General features: G+C 40.9%; 1 long non-coding RNA gene across 1 annotated transcript in view; it reads left to right on the top strand.

Moving 5' to 3' along the window:
• Positions 1 to 9,300, top strand: part of LOC144600239 (uncharacterized) — an 11,353-nt gene extending 2,053 nt beyond the window's left edge. The window contains exons 2-3 of the long non-coding RNA XR_013548103.1: positions 4,325 to 4,400; positions 8,059 to 9,300. This is a non-coding gene — a long non-coding RNA (uncharacterized LOC144600239). The remainder of the gene's footprint in view (positions 1 to 4,324; positions 4,401 to 8,058) is intronic.
• The last annotated feature ends 1,829 nt before the right edge of the window (positions 9,301 to 11,129 follow it).

Raw genomic sequence — 11,129 nt, 5'->3', positions numbered from 1 at the left:
GCCTACATGCTTTCCATATCTTTCCATCCCTACATATTCATGTGTCCATCTAAGAGCCACTTAAATGCCATTACCATACCTACTAACATCACCACCCTAAGCAAAATGGTCCAATAACCTACCAATCTCTCTGGGTTTAAAAAAAAAACATTTCCTGCACATATAACCTTTAAACTTTCTCTCTCTGGCCTTACAGCTCTGCCTCCTATAATTTGACATTTCCACCCTGAGAGGAAAAAGTTCTGACTGCAGATGATACTAAGCTGGGGGGTAGTGTGAATTGTGAGGAAGATGCAATAAGGCTGCAGGGTGACTTGGACAGGTTGTGTGAGTGGGCGGATACATGGCAGATGCAGTTTAATGTAGATAAGTGTGAGGTTATTCACTTTGGAAGTAAGAATAGAAAGGCAGATTATTATCTGAATGGTGTCAAGTTAGGAGGAGGGGGAGTTCAACGAGATCTGGGTGTCCTAGTGCATCAGTCAATGAAAGGAAGCATGCAGGTACAGCAGGCAGTGAAGAAAGCCAATGGAATGTTGGCCTTCGTAACAAGAGGAGTTGAGTATAGGAGCAAAGAGGTCCTTCTACAGTTGTACCGGGCCCTGGTGAGACCGCACCTGGAGTACTGTGTGCAGTTTTGGTCTCCAAATTTGAGGAAGGATATTCTTGCTATGGAGGGCGTGCAGCGTAGGTTCACTAGGTTAATTCCCGGAATGGCGGGACTGTCGTATGTTGAAAGGCTGGAGCGATTGGGCTTGTATACACTGGAATTTAGAAGGATGAGGGGGGATCTTATTGAAACATATAAGATAATTAGGGGATTGGACACATTAGAGGCAGGAAACATGTTTCCAATGTTGGGGGAGTCCAGAACAAGGGGCCACAGTTTAAGAATAAGGGGTAGGCCATTTAGAACGGAGATGAGGAAGAACTTTTTCAGTCAGAGAGTGGTGAAGGTGTGGAATTCTCTGCCTCAGAAGGCAGTGGAGGCCAGTTCGTTGGATGCTTTCAAGAGAGAGCTGGATAGAGCTCTTAAGGATAGCGGAGTGAGGGGGTATGGGGAGAAGGCAGGAACGGGGTACTGATTGAGAGTGATCAGCCATGATCGCATTGAATGGCGGTGCTGGCTCGAAGGACTGAATGGCCTACTCCTGCACCTATTGTCTATTGTCTATTGTTTATCCTATCTATGCCTCTCATAATTTAATGTATATCTGGTGTCCCCTCAATCGAGAAAACAATCTTCATTCTCAGATTGAAATAATGTTATAACCAATTTGGTCCTCATAATGCAAATAGTGTTCGCTAATTCATCACTTCCATTATATCCAATTTGCGTTATAGAAACATATGTTATTGCAGAACAACCTGTATATCATATTTTTTATTCAAAATCCTTTGAAAGATTGGAACAAACGTCATTTAAATCTACTTCTAAAACCAAACTTGTCCTGATTCAATTGTCTTATGCAGGTAGATGGGTTATAGTTTAAGTCAATTTTGAATAAATTGTTGGTGCTAACATTAAAAGGAAATGCTGATGAGCAGATTGACATTAATAGTTCTTGATTAGGTGAGTGTGAGTGTTAATATTATATCCTTTTTTCAGTAGGAGGAATGCCTTCATTATAGCTTATCAGAATGTACAGTTTTACACTGCAACATTTGGCTAAGAGATTAAGGAATGCTCTAGGTGTACAAAAGGAATAGTAAATGTTGTTTATTGAGGTTTTACACAGAATCTTGAGGGAAAGAAACAATGAACTTGCATATTTTAAATAAAGTGTTGGAAACATTCAACAGGTTAGAGAGCATCAGTGTACAGAGAAGCCAAGTTAAGGTTTCAGGTCAGTAACCATTCAACAGAACGGCATGCTTTTGCACTCGTAAGATTCATGACCAAACTCATGATTTTGCTGGTGATTTCTCAAGACAATTTGCTATTTGTTATTCAGTTTTGTGCGGTTGTTGCAGTTTCCAGGAATAGCCTTCATTAATCTCACTCGTTTCTACATGTAAAATCTCAAGGCCGGTACAGGACACATTTTTAATCGTCAACAACTACTTTGTCAATAAATCGGTGATACAGTTCCTGATCGTGGCTCTGTGATAGCAAATGTAGGTTCTAGCACTATTCCTGACACTTTGCTACGAGCATGCTACATTGTACTGCCTTTTTGAAAGAGAAGTTTAAGTGATGTCTTGTAAAACTAGTTTTTGAGTTTTGGCCAGTATTGCCCATACCAATATCTTCTAATCTCATGAAATATCATGAAAAACAAATTGCTGGAGGAACTCCAGATTCCAGCAACTGCAGTTTCTTGTATCACTTATCATTCTTTCATGTTTACATCCTAGTTAACTTGATGTGCTAGCAAGGAGGAGTTGGAACTGTGCCTAATTCCACCCCTTCCTTGAGCCTAGAACATCTTGACAAGTCACAAAGTACTGCAGTAACTAGGCGGGCCAGGCAGCATCTCTGGAGAAAATGGATAAATTACATTTTGAGTCGGGACCCTTCTTCAGACTGGTAAAATATCCATGTTCACCAGAGATGCTACCTGACCTGCTGAGTTACTCCAGCACTTTATGTCCTGATTAATACTTTGTCCTTTTTCTGCAGCCTGATAGATCTTGTTCTTGACAGGGCGGAGATGGACTAACTCGGCCCCAATCATTTATTGGGATTCCACTGTTCTGTATGGTTCAGCAGCTGAGTTCAGTTGGGAAAATGTTAACATAGCCAAAAATATAAGGTGTACAAGGAAAGTTTTGTATCAGTGAACACATACAATTCAACAGTACAGATAATAAAATTAGAAATTTACAGGCACAAAACAATATCTAGAAATTCCTTTCAGTTAAGGCAGAGGTTCACTTACACCTCCTCCTCATTTACTATATCCGCTGTTCTAGGTGTGGACTATATATCTATATCGCCGAAACCAAGCGCAGACTGGGCGATCGTTTCTCTGAACACCTCGCTCAGTCCGCCAGGGCCTACGCGATCTCCCAGTTGCTAGACACATTAACCCCCCCTCCCATTTCCATGCTGACCTTTCTGTCCTGGGCCCCCTCCACTGTCAGAGTGAGGCTCAACGCAAAATGGAGGAACAAACCTCATATTTTGCTTGGGCAGCCTACAGCCCAGCGGTATGAATATTCATTTCTCAAACTTCAAGTAACCCTTGCTTTCCCTCTCTGTCCCTCCCCCACACTAGTTCACCTACTCGTTTCACTGTCCTTCTGATTAATTTTACTTTGTATGCCTTGTTGTCACCATCCTCTCAGGAAACAATGAAACCTTGTACATTTCCTTGATTATCATCCACTTTGATCTGTCCTTTACACATCTTACGTGCTCTTTGTACCTTTAGATATCTCTAGTTTCCCTCTCCCCTGACACACAGTCTGAAGAAGGGCCTCGATCTGAAATGTCACCCATTCCTTCTCTCCAGAGATGCTTCTGTCCAGTTACTCCAGCATTTTGTGTCTATCTTCAAGAAATTAACAGTCTATTTCTTGAGTCGTATGATCTTGCTTCCAAAGCCTTAATGTTCTCAATAGTTTGCATACATCTGTAAAGTATTATTATACAAGGCTGCAAATCAGAATGTGTCCGCTTCATGAAATTTCCCAATTTGGAGAGAAAGAAACGAGTTTTTGTATCATCTTTATATTAAAACTCTCGTTTGTTTGTTTGTTCCTGAACTACAGCCAAAACGATACACGATAGCACGACAATTTTAGGCCCACCTTACTTCCCGATGTCCCTTTGGTGCTAATGGAAGAAGTTTCATTGAAATCGGTGTTGTATTTTTGAAGTTATTCAATTTTAAAGTTTAAATCTATCTCTTGGGGAGGGAGGGAGAGGGGTGGAGGGAGGGAGGGACGTAGGGGGGAGGATAAGGGGCGTTGAGGGGGATGGAGTGGGGGAAGGGGGGAGGATGGAGGGGAAGGGGATGGAAAGGAAGGAGGGGAGGGGAGGGGGGGGGAGGAGATGGTGCTACACCAATGCAGGAGATTTGGGCCCAATGGGTCCACTTGGTCTAGTTTTACCTAAATGCGTGAAATGTATTTCCTGCATTTCCCAGCATGTTGTAATCTCCGATCACAGTACTTGATGCTAGTAGCATCCAGCATGGTGAAATGTCCTCAGCTAGTGTGACAATAGTTAGTTTTTAGTTCATAAAAGTATAAGAAATTATTTTCCCAGTGGAAACTTTAATTTCATAACTTAAGTAACTGACTGTTAGTTGGTTTGAAATTGCCTGAAGCTTCAGTACCTTGATTAAGTTAATAAGAATATTTTTGTTTATTGCAGAATTTCAGCAAAGTCGGAAAGAAGTTGAACAAATCATTATGTGATTATATCCAGGTCATAGAAAAGACCGAAAGAGGTAATTTCACAACAATGTGATTGGCACCCCATCAATCCATGGAAATGAATAAAACATCCTTAAACCCTTCACTCCATTCGGAAATGGGGTGTTGGGTTAAAACATGGTGGCGCAGCAGTAGAGTTACTGTCTTACAGTGCTTACAACGCTGGCGACCCGTGTTCAAACCCGACTACGGATGCTGTACTTTCTCCCCGTGACCGCGTCAGTTTTCTCCGAGATCCTCGGTTTTCTCCCACACTCCAAAAACTTACAGGTTTGTTGGTTAATTGGCTTGGTATAAATGTAAATTGTCCCTAGTGTGTGTCGGATAGTGTTAATGTGCAGGGATCACTGGTCGGTGTGATCTCGGTGTATCTCTAAACTAAACTAACTGCTAAGTGGAAGCTGCCTTGCTGAAATATCTCATCCATCGATTTGGTTTATTTTTATTTTGATCTTTATTTCCCAATCCATAATTAAAATATCCAAGTTGCATGGTGATTCAATCAACCCTCTTATTGATAAATAAAACAAGAGACAGCAAGTTGTGTATTAGCTGCAGAATTCTATTTAGTCATGACATAAACCTTGGGTATGCTAGTAATTAGCTTTGGTTAACTAAGAAATTAATGAGGAAGGTTACAAAACCACATCAATTATGTCACAAGGCCTGTGTTAAACTGAATGCGGATTATCAATTTATCACTGAGATTGGTGTCTGGGATTGACTTAATTTTCTAATAGATTAATTTAGAATCATATTCACTGGAGAGCTGTCAAGTTAATCGTATTAGATTGCCAGTTGACTGAACATGTGATTATAGTGAGTAATTTTCACACAACTAATACCACCTTATTATTTGTATTGGCTGGTTAGAGATTGCTCATTGCCTTCCCCTGGGCAATGGTATTAGTTGTTGTGCTGTCAGATTAATGAACCACCTTCACCAGATGTCTTTGCCATTCTTCTTGACACCTGGAATTGAGTTAAATCATTTTACCTGCTGATAACTTGAATCTCTACTTGCTGATTTAAATATAATCTCCTTTAATTTGCTCCATGTGATGCCTGATGACTCTGACTGGCAATCTGACTTCTAAAATGTCTGATACAAGGAACTGCAGATGCTGTTTCTACAAGAAAATATACTAAGTGCTGGAGTAACTCAATGGGTCAGGCCGTGTCTTTGGAGAATATGGATAGCTGACGTTTCGAGTTGGAACCCTTCTTCGGACTGAAAACGGAACCTGACCTGAAATGTCACCTATCAATGTTCTCCAGAGATGCTGCCTGGCCCGCTGAGTTACTCCAGCTCTTTGTGTCTTTTTTTTCTAAAAGAGTAGCCCTTTCTCCCGCCCTCTATTGAAAATGGAACCTGTTCTTTTAGATCGGAGTATCTTTCCAGATTTGTTTCATTCATGCTGGGGCTACGCATTTAACTGTCAAAGAGCCTAATATTCATTGTTTTTCCCCCCACTCCAAACTTCCCACTGTGTGCCTTGTGAAGACACTTCTTTTATGCCTGCTTTAAAGAGTCGGCTCCACGAGTATGGGGCTGGGTAGCCCAGATAAGACTTTTCCTTTCTATCACGGGAGGTAGATAAACCAGACAAAGCTTATTCAAACAGAATTAGGGAAAAAGAGCAAGAAGCATGGCAAATCAACACTTTTTTTTCATGATCCTTCAAAGACACCTACTTGGGAATGGAGGTGGAGGCGAAACAGATGGAAAATCCCCATAAAGTTTGTTCTTTTTGGTCTTCCATTTTACTTTATTTTACTGTCTATGAAAAAGATAATAAGATTATAATGACTTTTACTGTTAAATATGTCACCTGATAAGCAATCGATAATCCTGGACTAATGATCTTGCAACAAAGGTTCTAGTACCACCATGGTAACTGGTGGATTTAAAGGAAGTCCACCAGGAATTAAGGAAAAGATTACTCAGTAACGATACCACAAAATTCCTGGAATATTATAAAATCCCTCTAGTTAACGAATACACCGTGGGAAAGGAAATCAATTATTCTTACCTAATCTGACCCATAAGTGGTTCCAGGCCCTCAACGCTATGTGGATTTTCTTTAAACATCCCACTGAAATGGCTCTCCCTGCCTGGCAATGGCTCCACGGTTGGGCCGAGCGGATGGGGGGGGGGGGGATTGGGATGGGGGGGATTGGGATGGGGGGGGATGGGGATGGGGGGGATGGGGATGGGGGGGAGGGGATGGATGGGGATGGGGGGGGGGATTGGGGGGATGGGGGGGGATGGGGATGGGGGGGGTGGATGGGGGGGAGGGGATGGATGGGGATGGGGGGGAGGGGATGGATGGGGATGGGGGGGAGGGGATGGATGGGGATGGGGGGGAGGGGATGGATGGGGATGGGGGGGAGGGGATGGATGGGGATGGGGGGGATGGGGGGAGGGGATGGATGGGGAAGGGGTGAAGGGGGTGGGGGAGTGGTGGGGGGAGGGGAGGGAGGTGTGAAGGGGATGGGGGAGGGGTGAAGGGGAGGTGGGAGTGCTGCACCAATGCAGGAGAGGTTTGGACCCAACGGGTCCACTTGGTCTAGTTTGTTCTATATCTCTCCTTTCCCTTTCCCCTGACTCTCACTCTGAAGAAGGGTCTTGACCCAAAACGTCACCTATACATGAGATCATAAGTGATAGGAGTATAATTAGCCCATTCGGCCCATCAAGTCTACTCTGCCATTCAATCATAGCTGATCTATCTCTCCCTGGCCCCATTCTCCTGCCTTCTCCCCATAACCATATTACCTTTCTCCCAAGATGATGTCTGACCCACTGAGGTACTACAACTTTTTATGTCTATCTTCGGTTTAAGCTAGCATCTGCAGTTCTTTCCTACATAAATAGATGCTACTTGTTGGCTATCAATGTGTTGTCATACTATCATAAAGATTATTGTCTCTTTTCTCTGGTAACTATCCCCTCACAGACCTTTGCTGCAGAGTACTCAAATTTCTGTAATGATCTCTTTTTCATCAAATCTTTCGGTCTTCATTTTCATGTTTTCCTTGTTCCCAGAGGTGTGGAATCTCGGATTAGGTTCCTAATTTCTCTGATTGTTTGGCAGAGCTGCTAATCAAGATGTGCATCATGAAAACCCGCCTTTTGAAAGTTGCATCATCTAACAGAGAGCATTTTATCCTGGCTCATTATGAATGCTTTATGAAAGTCCCAAGATCTACACCAGGGTCATTTATGTTTTGGGCCATTCGAGATAACAATATCAATACGTGTATTCTATATGTCTACGTTCTGTTGCATTCCCTTTGAAACACCTGCGAAGCACTCAAACATTTTGATTTTCTAAACTTAATTTAAAATATATTTAAATTTACTCCAATTTTCCTGTGGGGAAATATATTGGAAGAAAAATCTGCAATTGTAACAAGAATGTTGAATTTTAAAAATCTACTGTCGTAGATAAAACCCGATCAAAGAGAAAACCCAAATTTATTAATTTGGTTTAATTATTTGTACAGTTTATTAATTGGTCACTACTGAAGCATTTTACAGCCAGTCAGATTTTATGAAATGTTGTTTTTGAAATGAAGGCAAATGGTGTCACTGATACGCATGCAATAAATTCTCCAAAGAATTAATGGAATACATAACAATATGTCCTGTTTGTTTCTGTTGTGTAGATTGAGAGGAAAATGTTGCCAATGACAGCAGGTGAATGTTGCTTATATCCTTTGAATGTACCATGGGATATGAAGAATGAACTCACGGTGCCAGTGACCACATTTTTTTAATACTCAACAGAAGTGACTGCGCCAATAATGTACCAATGTTACAGGAATGGAGCTTAAATCCACAAAAACACTAACCTTGAGGTTGCATTGAACAAATTGTGTCCTTTGCGTGCATTATGTTTTAGGATATTTGGTGATACATGTTGGGGGTGCATTTGTAAAATCAAGGGAAAGCTTATGTGGCCATTTAGCCTCTTGCATTTGCTCCACCATTAATTAAGATCATGGTTAATCTTTGACCTCACACTTTATATTAGAACCGTACAGATAAGACCATCACTTATCTACACATAACCCATATCCTTCCATTCCCAGTGGGATGCCTATCCAAAGGTCTCTTAAATGCCACCAACGTATCTGTTTCAACCAGCACCTTTGGCAGCATGTTCCAGGCATTCTCCACCTTCTGGGTGAAGACATCTCTTCACCTCAGCTTGGAATGGCCTTCGTCTTATTTTGAGATTCCTCTGTTCGAGACAGCCCAGCCTGGTTAACACGATCTACCCCATCACACCCACTAAGAACTTTGAGTATGTGAATAAAATCACCTAATAGAAACATAATGTACAGAGCCATTCTGTTTAATCCTTCCTCATGGGACAACATCCCCAGCCCCTTTTGAGAGATCAATCGTACATTTGTTGTATTCCCTCTGTCTTCCTCAAATAAGGAGGTCAAACCTGTGCCGAGTGTTCTGAATGTTGTCTCTGTGCTATCATGCAGGATCCTGGTCATTCATATTTATACTTGTACTCAAATTCCTTTTGCAATAAAAACCACCATACATACAACCTGCCTTCCGCATTGCTTGCTGTATCTGCATGTTAATTTTAAGCGGTTTGTATTCAAGGAAACCCAGCTTCTTCTGATCATCAATTCGTTTCTACTTTTTCCATCAAAATGAGTGACCACGTTTTCCATATATTATTTCATTTGCCATATCCTCGCCCATTTTCTTACCCTATTTCCTTGTTTATTGAAAAAAGCATTTCAATAAATGAATTTCTGTAAGTGCCCAATTTTTCCCTTTATTATTCTGAGGTTCACCCCAAATGTTATAACAATTTTCAACAGTTTTGTCTTACAGTTTATTCAATCATGAACTGAGTACTCCATCTGCTTCCACCTCCGTTTCTGTTCTTGTTTCTGGGCCCATTTCAGCCCATCTTAGACTGCATGCATGCATGTTTCATTTCTGGATTTGAGTATGTAATTGTTAACCAAGCCAGTCTTCTATCTCTGAGCCTGGTCAATATTTAGTTCTTTTAATCTCTGTCATTCTTATTCATTCTGCACAATATTACAATCTTCAGGACTCTACATTCACCAATTATAAATTACTAGTTATAATACCAATTATAAATTTCAGTTTGTGGCTGGTTCTAGTGACAGAATGAGTGACCACGTCATCAGTCTTTAACCTCATTAGAAATTCTCTGAAACAGATACTGCCTGAAACACTGAGTATATTCTGTACTTGTTTAAACTTGCATCCCTTGTACCATGTTTATCAGCTGTCATATTCCATTGCTTCCAGTTTTGAATTCTCAGTTTTCTGTTCTGCTATAATTGAAACCCTTCTTTCTCTTCCCTGCCCTGGAAAGCCTCTGGGCCTACAGATCCACCATATGCCAATGCTCCTGAATGTTCAGTGCCCTAACATTGTTTGTTAACTGCCTTGGTCATATCATCTGAAATTCCCTCCCTGCATCCTTTTTTTTCTCTCAGCCTTCTTAATCCTTGCCCCTGACCAAACATTTGGTGGTGCATTTGAACAGTTCTTCAGTTCATTACTTTATGATCATGTCCTTTGAAGGAATTATATAAATGCAAGTTGTTATTGCCGTCGTGCCATTTACACCTAATGAAAGGTTAATCCTATTGCCAATTGATTTTTATTTTTCCAAATTTAAAATTCAACTTAATTACCACTGCCAATCATGTGACAGTATTATTCAGTAGAGATGATATCACAATCTCTTAGTTTTCAATGTGTGTTGTCCCAGTATAAACAGCCATGAAGTATACTAGGATGTCAACCTATCACTGGAGTTAATATAAATGTCAGTGGTGAGGAGCACCCGATATTATCAAAAAAAGTCAAGTCGGCATGACTTTAATGTTTGAGGTGAACAACTGTGCATAAAGTCCACTGAAGCAGCAAGTTTGTTTCGCTCACTGCCAGCTGATTTGAAAATTGTGAAGACTCATTTTCTAAGGTAAAATTTTCAAAGTGCCAAGGAAGCTACTTTGTAGAGGTGAGTTTCGGCTCATTGTCAAAAAGACAATGATCATCTCTGTGCAGCTGGGGATGTTTATAGAGGAATAGCATCACAGTGACCACTGTGAGGTCATGTTTATAAGTTTAGTGAGGTCCCTTACAAGATAAAAAGGATAGTAGATGTAAACCTGACATTAGGAAGATAGGGGTTAATTAATTTTTTTATCCTGTGCTGGGCTTGATGTTAACTTGATGCTAACTGATGATAACTCCAGTTGGGTTGCCATTTTTATTCTCTGTTCTTGGATTCGGCAAGTTATCAGCTGTACCTGACATTGAGTTCATTCTGCTTGCACTGATGGACAATTCTCTGAACGGTGTGAACTATTCACAACCTTAGCATTCTGTGTTGTCTTGAGTTAAACCTATTTTTTGCCCATCCCATCAAAATATTTGCCTCTGTCCACCTCTTGTAACATTGCCCACCTCTACCATGATCTCAGCCAATTTACACCTGTCATCCTTCGTCATATTGGGATATCGGTTTCCAGATATGCCAGGATAAACTCAAATTCTTCCGAAAACCTTAAGTATGTTGAATCAAAAAATTATGAAAGTATTGGATTATAGGGATGTCTGAAAGGGGGAGAGAGACATGAAGAAGTTAAGAGATGGAATTCCATAATTTAGATGCCAGACTCAGTGAAAACTTTGTTAAATGTAGATTATAACTGCAAAA

Source organism: Rhinoraja longicauda, chromosome 14, assembly GCF_053455715.1.
Source record: "Rhinoraja longicauda isolate Sanriku21f chromosome 14, sRhiLon1.1, whole genome shotgun sequence".
NCBI lineage: Eukaryota > Metazoa > Chordata > Chondrichthyes > Rajiformes > Arhynchobatidae > Rhinoraja > Rhinoraja longicauda.
This window is presented reverse-complemented; position numbering and strand designations above follow the sequence as displayed.